The 13,317-nt window shown below is 41.3% G+C and overlaps 1 protein-coding gene across 4 annotated transcripts in view; it reads right to left on the bottom strand.

The window, feature by feature from the left end:
* GALNT18 (polypeptide N-acetylgalactosaminyltransferase 18) overlaps nucleotides 1-13,317 on the bottom strand; it is a 437,718-nt gene that overhangs the window by 117,564 nt on the left and 306,837 nt on the right. The window lies entirely within an intron of this gene.

The following is a 13,317-nucleotide window of genomic DNA, read 5'->3' as shown; positions in this document are numbered from 1 at the left end:
ATGCCGCCAACTCTACTGGTTATGAGACCACTGCTGACTACCAATTCTGCTGCAATCGCCTGCAGTAAAAAAGCCAAAAGTGTATATGAAAAGGGAAGAAATAAGAGCCAAGTCCCTTATTGGATGGCAGCCTAGCTGAAAAGCATTTCTGAAGTATGGCTGAGCTGCACAGTGGAAGTTTAGCCATTTGTTTCAGTGGGGTATGAATGATATCCAGTGCCTCTGATGCCTTTCCTGGGCAAACTATAGCAATATGAACACACTCATCTTGAATATTCTTGCTGATGTATTTGCCAGAGTAAGCCTCCTGTAAGAGTGGCATAATATCATGATTTGTGACACTATATTGGCATAAGTGTCTGACAAGCATTGTTTGCTATCTTGAATTGCCTGTGATGGGAAAGAAACTGCCTAAACATTACCTGCTAGCTATTTCTTTATATGGAACATGTCAGGCTATTAGTCATGCATCCCCTGCTAACTGGGCAAAGAGGCACCTTTTACCATAGTGATTCTCTTTATCTAGCAGGGGGAGAGTAACTGGCCCTATCCACCCCCAGCACAGTACCTCCAGTGACTGTTGCTGGTGTCTATCTTGTGTTTTTTAGAATGTGAGCCCTTTGGGGACAGGGAGCCATCTTATTTATTTATTATTTCTCTGTGTAAACTGCCCTGAGCCATTTTTGAAAGGGCGGTATAGAAATTGAATTAATAATAATAATAACAATAATAATAATAATGTAGCATATGTTGTTGGTCTAGAGCTTAACTTTGGAAGAAATTTCCATAGCCCCTATTGATAATTCACTTGCCAATGGATCTTATAAGCTTTATGTTCTTACTTTTCGGCAAAGCAAACAAAATTGACCACTCCTAACAAAATGGGCCATGTGCGTGCACGTATATATATACACACACACCCCTACATGCCTGAGAAAAATATACATATTGCGTGGCACCCAGACCTTTGGTGCAGCGATGTTGCACTCCAAGTTGGTGAGTGTGCATGAGCTTCCACCAAAACTGTACTGCTGTGCTGGAGGTCTGGATGTCACCCACTGGTGCTGAACAACCAATTTCAATATTATATTAAATGCTTGGATGAGGCCCAGAGCTGACGCAGGTGCTTGGTTCCATGTGCACCACATGTTGAATGTACTCAGTTGGCTGAATGTTGCATACTGAATGATTATATACACCAAATGGATGACTGACTATCTATCTATGCTGCTTTGTGGTGAAATATGTGTAATGGTGGATTCCAGACATTATAAATTTTTAGTGACTGAAAGGTGCGGTGTCACCACAGGGAAGGAGATCTATACAGTCATTTAACCTGGAATAATGATAGAGTTTTTGAAACCAGTGACCAGAAAATCCATGCTTAGTAGCAGGAGGAAATAAACCAGTGGAAAACAGATATCCACAATTTGAGTTTAAACAGTGATCTGGAGAATACTCTTCCCACCTACCCCAATTCAGTATCATTACACAGCGGGGAAATGACTTGATTAACAAGCCACAGGTTGCCGGTTCGAATCCCCACTGGTATGTTTTCTAAACTATGGGAAATACCTATATCGGGCAGCAGCAATACAGGAAGATGCTGAAAGACATCATCTCATACTGCGTGGGCGGAGTCAATGGTAAACCCCTCCTGTATTCTTCCAAAGAAAACTACAGGGCTCTGTGGGCGCCAGGAGTTGACATCGACTCAACGGCAAATTTTACCTTTTACCTTACCGAAATAGAGGTCTGGATTATACAACCAGCAGAATGAGGCAGAATGAGAGTAGTGTAAACCACCTTAAGTTAAAGGCTGTGGTGCAATTTTTGAATGCTATCTCATGGGGAAAAAATCCCTAAAAGTAGAAAAGCAGCACACCAAGGAAAAGGGTTCTAGCCTAGTGCATTCCCTGCTGTGCTAATTTTCTGTTTGCAGTGAGGGACTTTTTAAAACATAGGATGGGTTCAAAAATATGCTGCTGATCTGAAGAATGAAACTGTATATTCCATTTTTTTATTTCAGGATGCTACATCATTTTGCTGCAAATGTGGACCAGGCCATAGTCATAGGCTGATCATGTTGAAAAGACTGATCAAGTTAAAATCTTTTTTATAGTCTAAATAGGGAAGTCAGACATATAGACCTGGTAAAGAGATGCTGGATCACTGCAAATCATGGATTGCAAGTTGGAAGCTAACCTCAGGAATGTGAATTCCATCTCCTACCCTGCTTCCTCTTCTGATATAAATGCCCCCTTTCCTCTTCTGACCATGGTTCCTCCCAGGGGTTCCTGACCATGGTTTCAACCAGGGGTTGAAATTCCACTTCAAAGCATTGTTTCAAATTAGGCTGAAAACAGAAACTCTGCATTTACTATGCTTAGAATCTTGTGTCCCACACAGATAACACTAGACCTTGGTTAAATGCAACAGAAAATTTACACCAGGAGGAGGGGTGTAATGAAAGGGAGGGAGTGTGCATTTTAGAACCTAACTTCCACTTTGCAAATCATTGTTTCCATGGAGCCAGAGTTACAACTTCCCTAAACCATGATGGTATTTAAAACATTTCTAATGCAGTTGAATGTTTATCTATTGCCATCAATAACTGTTGAAATGGAAACCTAAAGCAAGACATTCTTCATTTGCATCATTTCCAGATGCCTTCCTCCCACAAAAGCCTTTTTGTGCTTTAATTAATTCATTCTGAAGCAAAATATTAGTACATACATTCCATATAAATGACTACATGAACCAATTTACTTCTGCAAATGAATATTAACATCATTGGGAAAATGAGTTAGCAGCTAAGGTATATAAACATCATTTCTTTTTTAAAAAAATAGAGAAAAATAAAAGCCAAAGAATTCCCATGCCTTTATAAAATAAACAATGGGACAAATCAAAACAGAGGATGAAATGAATTATTGATGCATCTGCCGATGTGTCTTGCCTTTGCTTTGACAGCACATTCACTTTCTGTGCTGAAAAGATTCTGCTGCTTTTGTTTCTTTCCCAGTTAAACAATGCAAACAGTACATAAGGCTGAACCCAAATGTGGAGTGCATTACATGATCTTTTTTCCCCCTGCTGTAAGATGTTCCCTACTTCTTTGGCATACTTTTCAGGGTGCTCAAAGGGGCGGAGCATTTTTGTGTTTGATGGGACAGTGCCCATTACACCCATTCAATCCCCCTCCCCACACCTGGCATTTAGGAAGCAGTGTTATGAGTGTTTCATAGGCCCAATTGACTGTAGCTTTGGCACTATTTTCTTCCATTTCCCTAGGAACAGTGACTGATACCCAGACTAATTGTCCACTGATACACCAAGGTTTTCTGTTATATGAGATGGGAGGGGTGAATTCCAGTGATCTCCCTTTTCAGGGCTGGATTTTGGTGATCTCCCTTTTCGTCTACAATTGCCTGTGCCTCCCAAAACAATCTTCCAAGCCTTTCAGGGAGATTGTTTCAGGAGGCACATGTGGCTATAGATAAAAGGGAAGATTGCCAATAATTGTACCCTGCTTCTTGCAACAGAAAATACCTGGTGCAAATAAGGAGGATTAATCTGGATGATGGCCCTTGACACCATCATGTAACCATTGAGGTTTGGCTGTATGATAACATCACTGCAAGCACACAAATCTAATGCAAAATGAAGGCATAGCTCTGAATTAGCATCACTTATTCTCAGTGATTGCTTGTCTGACAACATCACTCTTACTAAGAAGTAGAATAGGCTTTAAACTAGTAGTTGGATTGCATGATGCTCCATAATTAAGGAATGGGCCCCATATGATAAAGGAATGTGCCAGGAGGATACTGGGATATCCAGGGAAGACACCTGAACATGGTTCACGACATGATCCTCTTCTTAATCATGTGGGGTAGTTGGGAGGGTTAACATCAGAACTATTTCTAAGCTAAAGTGTTTGTCCTTGAACATCTATGATGCCCTGATACTGTACCAAATAAGACCATGAAAAGGGAAAATCCTCTTAGAGCAAACAATTACTGTCACCTTCAATTTAACAACTGAAATAGAAAATGTTGCATGTGAAATAATTATGTTCCAGCAAGGGCACCTGCCACTCTCTCTTATCATCATTCCATCTTACATCCAGCACAAACTCCTCACCTTTAGCACAAACTCCTCCACAACCATCTTTCCGCCCTTATTCTCCACAATCCTGCCCACAACTGTTCCTCCAACTCTATTGCTCTTGGTCAGCTCAAAATCATTTGGTGGAGTCTGCCTACTTCTGTAGATATTATTACTTTTAAACCCTGGTTCCCAAAGTTATAAGACAAGCAACATCATGACCCAATTAGGGATGATAAGCACATAAAAGCAGGATGCTTTTATGTGTATATCTAGCTGGATGAGAAACTGTGCATGCAGACATATAGTGCACTAACAATTATTTTAGATCCTTTCCACTCAGCTTCTGGGCTGGTGATTATTTATGGAGACTTCTTAAATAAGTGTATGTATGTATGTATGTATGTATGTATAAATAAATAAATAAATATTGATTAATTAATTAATTAATTAATTCTTGGCAATAGCAACAATAAATTATATACGAGGGGGTATTTGGAAGTGGTCGCTTGGTCTCTAGATTTAATTTCTCCTGATTCCCCCTCCCTACTAAACTGTTGATTGTCACAACTGCTCCTTTTGTGATAGAACCAGAATCGTAGTCCACTTCAGCATTCTGTTTCCAAATCCAGTCCACTTTATATGGGAATACTCAGCATTCTGATTCAACAAATAAGTCAAAGCCAAGAGGCTTAAAGCAAAGACCCAATCATTTCCCCATATAGTGATAACCTTTTACAAGGGTATTACTGTTCTGTGACTCCAGCAAAGCTACTGATTGTACCCTTGACTAAATCCTAGCAAGCCTTGACTTCAGCAGGGTCCTGAGTCACGTAAGTACGTCTCAGAGTTTCCTATGTCTGGCACCCAAAATTCAAGTTTGATAGGGAATCGAAAGGAGAAACAGCTTGTTGCCTTTATTAGGCTGAGATGCTCCATTTACTGTAATATTAAAGTACTTAGCTATGCATACACTATCTCTATGCCGAATCAAATGCATAATGGGGAAAGTATTACTGGAAAACATAGTACGCATCCTCAATGACTTAAAGATCAATACCTCCAGTGGGATTATTTGTCTAGCCTCCATTCAAGGACTGTTTTGTTTTCTATGTTTTATAACCTCTATTGTACATGCTTCTCTTCTACCAATTTGTCTTCAATATTTAAACAAAGCTTTTGATATAATCAGGACCTTGGAGAGAAAATATCAGGGTGGTGTGTGTGTATGTGTAGTTCAGCAAGTTCAAAGGCCCACATTTACATACAACGTTACTCTGTAAAAGAGCACTGTGTCATTCACTGTGATTTTTATCTTTTTAATACACCATAATAAAGAAGTTTGTTTTTCAACTCCAGAACCCCCAAATCAAATGGCTGATCAAGTTCTGCTAATCTGAGTTGTAGCTAGTCGGAGAGTGGCTAAAGATGTGAGCAAGAAGGCCATGTCAGAGGGACAAAAAAGTGTCAGCTATGTTACAAGGCAAGCCTATAGGCCCCCCAAAAGAAACTGTAAAGTGAGAAAAGAAGTGATTAAAATAGCCAGAACATGAAAGGTCCATTCCAGTGGAGATCCCTCTATATGGAAACAAGTCTTAGGAATTGGCGGGAACCACTATTAATTAATGATTAGGTTAAACTACAAGAGAAATGTACAGGATGCACATCAAGGAGTCATGCTGGAAGAGGACAAGGAAGTAAGATTTGTTTTGACATTTGTATTGGTCACACATGGATCTCATTCTTGGACTATCTTATTTCTGCATATACCCCACAGGGTATGCCATATTTTGCATCTGGTAAAAGCAGGTGTGGAGATCTTAGTGCAGGAGTGCCATATAAACTCATGGTTGAGGTATAAATGTGTTGTGTGCTACTTCACACTAGTGTAACCAATTAAATTATTACTGTGCTTGAATAAGCTAATCTAGCTTGTTAAGCTTCATGTTGTTAGCTGGTATCTTAAAGACTTGAGGGGCACTGTTCTCTGTAAAAATATATTACAGTGAGTGGGTTCTCACAATCAGAAGCATCTCACTAAATGTTAAATCCTAGATTAACCCGGGGTGCACACTCCCAATTTCCAGTTGTGAAAACCCAGACATTTTCTGCAATGTGGGAGTAGCAACCCATCATTTATCAAATACGGATAGCTAATAATCAAATCTTAGATTATTGATGTTGGATAAATGGAGGGTGGGAGTGGTACCAACCCAATATTGCCACATTTACCAGGTACACACAATCAGAACTTGAGAATGTGTGCCCTGTGGTAATCTAGGATTTAACATTTAACAGATATTCTTCTGGTCGTGAGAACCTATCCAGTATAACAGCTCATGTCTTAGGCATTAACACTTAGTACATACAGACATATTTCACTTTTTGAAAAAGCCATTCAGACTAGAACCTGTGCTAATAAGGCATGATTAAATGTGGTCTTTGATTCTTCTGGCCTTTAGTGGCCCTCCTGGCCCTGAATAAACAATTACAATACAGGCTTCTGTCATTTCTGCAGAAACAGAAATTAAGTACTAAGGTTCAATTGCTGTTTAAACAAGGAGTAAACTGTACACAATCAATTGTGTATATGATCATTGTGAATACATTGGACACAACAGACAAGATCCTCCTGCTGGTAGAATCATACAGTGGGAGAATGATAAATAAAAATATTTAAGGGGCATTCTGGCCAAATACTGTCAGTAGTCTTATAGTTAATTTGGTGATCTATAGATCTACAGTTTTTGGCCCAGAGGTCCATGGCTGAATTTGGTAGATGCTCAAAGTCACCTTCTGGGTGGGCTGTGTATTTATTTTTTTTCCTAATCCCCAACTGAATGGATTTCTTGTCAGAAATATATCATCCTGACTCTTCTGATGCACAGGCCAGGCTTCCAGGACCTTGAAGCAACAAAGCATTTCTTGTAGAATATAAGGAACTGCAAGTGTGAAAATTGTCATACATTTCATAGAGACCTGGTCTTTCTACTGCTAAACATATGATGACTTTGAATTTAAATGTTTTTGACAGCTTCAGAGCACAGTTCCAAAACACACTGTTGGAGGGGGATTAATCTTTAGCAAAGGGGTTATCATGGTCAAATGGTAGCCCCTTCCCTTCAAACTGTAGGTTTATTTAATACAGTTTATATGAATAAAAATAATCAACACACAAAATAACCAACACACATTTAACTGTTAATGACTAGTCTTTATTTATTTACATGGAAGAACAGTTGAATGAACAAATACTGCACCATATTCAAATCAATGTACCATTGTTTGAACCTTATTCCAGAAGTAAATAATTTCGTAATACTAGTTTATACTGTATTTACCTAAATACAAGGCGCTCTGAATTTAAGATGAATCTTTAAATATAGAGATTAAATACAGTGTGAGCGGGTTTGGGCAGGAGCTATCATGGCCAGCCCTCTTCTGGCCTCAGATTTGGCCCCAGCAAAAAGCAAGCTTTTTGGCCTTTCAGACACTGTCTGTTGACTCCACAGACGGGCCCTTTTTGGCTGCCCCATTGGCCTTCCTAAGGAGTCATGGGGCTCTTGTCATGCTCAGCCCTCCTCCTCAACTGGTCCCTCATCCTTGGTGGTGCTGGCTTTATATAGCCCCTGACACGTGGGGCAAGTCTCGCGAGATCACCGCTTCTAGCGAGACATCAGTCCATGATCTCGCGAAAGTTGCTGCAAATCTCCCAAGAGTTTGTTGTTTGGGGCCAACGAAGGTGCACAATGAGTGAATGGACAGCTGCAGCCTGCCCAACATCAAAAAGGGGAGCATCACCTCCCACCAGCCTCAGGAGGGGAGGCACTGCCTATTCAGGTAGGGTGAGGTCATCGCTGTCCCCCTCCATGCCCAGTGGGTCAGCAGCCAAGCCCCGACATAAAGGTTATACCTATGTTTATCCCAAAGGAAGAGGACTATGAATTTAAGATGACTCTCTGATTTCTAACATCAAAGAACTTGGGAAAAACCTAGTTTTGGATGCAGGTAAATATAGCACTGCGCTTTCTGCTTTTGAAACTTTATATTTAATTCAGGTTTTAAAAATACGTTATACATTTTTTTAAAATAAAAGGAATTGTTGCCTTGACCTGGGATGTATTTAAGCAGGAAGAGTATATTGGGGCGGGGGGGAAACCTCCTTGACTTCTCTTGATTAAAAAAACCCAACAGACATGAAACTGAGGATCAATATCAGCTGGGATAGCCACACAAAACCATGCACTGGACTGCCTGGAAGATATATATTCCTTCTAGTCTGTTTAGGATTTTGGAAAGAATATATTTCTTCCAGGCAGACCAGTGAAAATTTTCCTTGAAAAAGATATTGAAATTGGTTGGGATAAATCTCTTCTACAACAGCTGCTCCTGCATGGTTTTGTGTGGCTTCTTTTGAGTATTTAGGCATTTAGGGATGTTTCAGAACCTTTGGATGGAAGGAATACTATAACAATGGCAGAAGTTAGGAGAAAGGCAGAAGCAAAGCAGTGGGCAGCAGGAGGAAGATGGGACAAGGGGAAGTGGGTCCAGGACTAAGAAACTACTTGACTCAGGACAAGACATAGGATCTGTCATGTTCATACAGAATATCTAAAGTAAAACCTAGCTAAACTAAACGAGCATGATTTCAGTGACTTAGTAATGAGTAAAATGCCGTTTCTTCAAGAGAAGAAAGCATACATAACAGTATGAACTTATGCTTAGTTAATACTTCCATCACAGCTGTCAGAAATACTGCAGAATCCCATTTAAAATATATCTCTTCAGCTAGACTCCAATTAAGCCTCATTTCCAATGGTTTTAATGCTTTAATGTACTCCCATTCCCAGAGCTCGGATTTCTTGTCTTCATTGCTTAAAACAAATCAGATTTGTAAAATATGACATGTCTAAATGACAATCCCACATATTTTCCTGATTTTTAAAAAATCTATCAGGTTAACCGCAATGCTTATCAAAAAACCAGGCATATACAAATCCTCCCCAGAGGTCTCATTTCCACTGCCATTTTTGTGAAGGTAGGAAACAGCAAGGATCCCTTTCTGAGCAGTAGGAGAGGGCTCCCGTAGCTTCTTACCATCTCCATATCCCAGAGCAAATGACAGAAGATCTGCTTCTCTCCTAAGTCCTCTGCCTGTGTACCAGAAAGGAATCTGAAAGGAGAGGTTTGGTGGTGACCACAAATAATGGCTGATTAGTGAGTAGGGATGTGCGAAACGTTTCGGGTACCGAACAATCTGTACCCAAAATTGCCTGTTTTGGGTGATTCGTTGCCAAAATGAATCACCCTTTTGCCCTCCCGAAATGTTTTGGAGCCGAAACTAATCACCCCCATTTCGGCTCAGAATTATTTGGAGTTTCAGCCCTCCATTTTGTGGCCGATAAAGTGCTTCTTCTTCCTCCTCCATTTTGAATTCTGACATCTATGCATCGCTGAGGGAGGGTAATGTGCCTCCATGCTTGAAGGAGGCAATAATTAGACCTTTTCTCAAGAAGCCTTCCCTAGATCCCTCGGTGATGGATAGGTATAGGCCAATCTCTAATCTTCCTTGGTTGGGCAAGGTGATCGAGAGGGTGGTGGCCGACCAGCTCCAGGCAGTTTTGGAGGAAACTGATTATCTAGACCCATTTCAAACTGGCTTTAGAGAGGACTATGGGGTGGAGACAGCTTTGGTCGGCCTGATGGATGACCTATACCAGGGAATCGACAGAGGGAGTGTGACTCTGTTGGTTCTCTTGGATCTCTTGGCGGCGTTCGATACCATCGACCATGGTATCCTTCTGGGTTGCCTGGCGGAGTTGGGGATAGGAGGCACTGCTCTGCAGTGGTTCCACTCCTAACTCTCGGGCAGATCCCAGATGGTGGAGCTTGGTGACAGTTGCTCTTCTCAACAATAGCTGTTATATGGAGTCCCTCAGGGCTCCATTCTGTCACCAATGCTTTTCAATATTTACATTAAACCGCCGGGTGAGGTCATCAGGAGATTTGGTGCAGGGTGTTATCAGTATGCTGATGACACCCAAATCTACTTCTCTCTTTCATCTGCTTCATCAGGAAATGGCATTCATTCCCTAAATGCCTGCCTACAGGCAGTAATGGGCTGGATGAGGGATAACAAATTGAAGCTGAATCCAAGCAAGACGGAGGTGCTCACTGTAGGGGCTCAGAACCTGAGGGATGAGTCCCTGTGCTGGGTGGGTTTACACTCCCCCGGAAGGAACAGGTACGCAGCTTGGGGGTACTCCTGGATCCAGGCCTCACCCTGGTATCTCAGGTGGAGGCTGTGGCCAGAAGTACTTTTTATCAGCCTAGGCTGATTCGACAGCTGCGTCCATTCCTAGAGGAGGATGACCTCAGAACAGTGGTGCACCAGCTGGTAGCCTCCAGGCTTGACTACTGTAATGTGCTCTATGTGGGGCTGCCTTTGTACCTAGTTCTGAAACTTCAGTTAGTTAAAAATGCGGCAGCCATGCTGGTCTCCGGGACAATTCGGAGAGACCATATTATGCCTGTTTTGAAACAGCTGCACTAGCTGCCGATATGTTTCTGGGCAAAATACAAAATGCTGGTTATTACCTTTAAAGCCCTGAATGGCTTAGGTCCAGGTTACCTGATCCCCACCGCACGCTAAGATCATCTGAGGAGGTCCGGCTCCAGTTGCCACCGGCTCATCTGGTGGCAACCCAGAGCTGGACCTTCTCTGTAGCTGCTCCTAGATTGTGGAATGCTCTCCCTGCAGACATCTGTAATCTGAATTCTTTATTGGAATTTAGGAGAACCCTAAAGACCTACCTGTTCGGCCTGGCCTTCCAGTGTTCTTAAATTGTTTTAAAGGGTCTTTAATGTATTGGGCTTTTATAAGGTTTTGAATTGTTTTACTTTTTGGCTGTTTTATTGTATTTAAAAAATTATATGCCTGGTCACTGATTGAGTTTAACTGTTTTATGATGTTTGTGAACTGCCCTGAGCTATTTTGTAAGGGTGGTCTAAAAATCGAACAAATAAATAATAAATAATAATAAAAAATATTTGAATTTCCCGCCTTTTTGCCTCACACTGACTTCAATGCAAAAAGGTTCAATATGACGTCTATTCGAATTTCAGGTCCCAGGTCCAAAAGAGTGGGGTGGGGTGGTAGTGTCTAATGGGTGGAGGCTACCACCCAAATTGCAGAGGGATTGGGCAAAGGGCTGGTTTTTGGTGAATTGTTGAAGTTTTAGTGTCTTTGGGTCAGATTTGGGGCATAAAGTGGGATATGGGGTGGAAGAGTGGGGTGGGGTGGTAGTGATTCTATGATAGCAAATGAGAGTGGATTCATGGTGTCTCACTGAAAATCTCATTTGCTATCATAGAATCCACACTCAGAACACCTCAGAAACAACAGAACCCTGTTGGCACCCTATGTGCACTACACCACCACTCACTCTGGGCCACCCTAGCACTCCCCAAGTGCACTTATGGGGCTGCTGAAACCTCCATTATACCTTATGAGGAAAAACCTTAAAAGTGCGTAGTAAACTTTAACAATTCACCAAAATCAGCCCTCTGCCCAAATCCTTTGAAAAAATTCTGGTAGCTTCCCTGCCCCTACCTTGCACTACCACCAACCCCACACTGCTCTAGGGCCCCCCTTTCCCCCCCAACGTGAAGCAATACACCTCCATTATACCTTATGGGGGGAAACCTTGAAGACACTTAAATTCAACAATTCACCAAAAATCAGCCCTTTGCCCAATCCCTCTGCAATTTGGGTGGTAGCCTCCGCCCATTAGGCACTAACACCCCACCCCACTCAGAGCAAGGGAGACTGTGGCAGAAGGTGGGGGGGGAAGGGGAACCGATGCTCTGTGCAGGGTCAACTAGTATTCAAATAATCCCTTTATGAAATTGAGCTCCATGTCCTTAAAATACATGAGAATATCTGCCATGCCCCTCTCAAACTACAGGCTGAATGCCAATGGTGCACTTGACTAAGAAGGCATGAAGGTATTTTCAATGCAGTAGATACTAAAAAAATATCAGGCTGCGCTTACACACACACACACACACACACACACACACACTCTTATATATACTATACGAAACTATATTCAAAATAATGAAAATATTCTCCTTGCCAGATGCATAGCTTTAATGAAAGATTATATGATGAACCAACTTCTAACCATCATCACATTTTTAGTTTTCACAAGTCAAAATCTCAGTTTGATGCCATATCAATGTAATTTTGATTCAGTATAACATTTCAGTTATACATTTCATTTCAGTATAACTATGAAGCTAGCTGAACATAAAGCCAATGAATGCACTCCAGTGAGATGAAAGCATGTGAGTAAGTAACAGGTATGTGCCATTCCTTCTGCTTGTTTTCAGTTCAGGAACATTTTTTTAACCTTGGAGAGCTTAAAAAGTATAACTTGGTGGTTAATTGGTAGGAGCTGGAGAGTTGTGGTGACTACAGAGAAACCCAGATAAATGTATGACTCTAGTATATGTGTGCAAGAGTTGAGCTGAATGTTGCGAGTTCCTATTTTTATGCTGAAATTTGCATTTTTGAGGAAGAACCTTTTGTCAAACAGCAAAGGAAATCACAGGAAGCTCAAAAAGTGACTCAGCTCTTTGTTGACATTAATGGCAGCTTTATTAACAACAGCTCAGACAGAACTTTGCAAAGTTGGTGTCTAAGTCTTTAGTGAACTGTGCAGTTCGCTTCTCAAGTCTTTGGAGCAAAAAAATGGCATGATTCCTAATCTGGTCTGACCAAGCTTGAGGATGCTGCAAACACTGAGCTACAACTTTATCTACTCTCTGTAAACCTCCCATACCCCGCAACAAAAGTGACTGGTAAAAGGGCCTACCATAGATCAGGCCTGTGTGCAGTCATATGAGGAGCGAGCTGGGTTTAAACATTCTGAGCTAATGTAGTACACCAGACTTGTTCAAAAAGAGCTCAGGGATCACACAGATGCTTTCCCCAAGGTTGGGAGCTTCCCTGAGTTCTGGCATGTGGGCAGACTCAGGGGCAGCACAATTCAAAAGGCAAAAACATTTAATTCAGCTGTAATTACATCAGCTTCTATAATCTTCAGCTGACATGACCTAAATGCTTTGAGTATTGAACATATGGCACAGTAAAAGAATTAGCATGGTCTACATAGGAAAAAAAAAAAACCAGACAAAAAATGT

This window comes from Hemicordylus capensis, chromosome 1 (assembly GCF_027244095.1).
Source record: "Hemicordylus capensis ecotype Gifberg chromosome 1, rHemCap1.1.pri, whole genome shotgun sequence".
Taxonomy (NCBI): Eukaryota; Metazoa; Chordata; class Lepidosauria; order Squamata; family Cordylidae; genus Hemicordylus; species Hemicordylus capensis.
The sequence above is the reverse complement of the archived record's forward strand: the minus strand, read 5'-3'. Positions and strand labels throughout refer to the sequence as shown.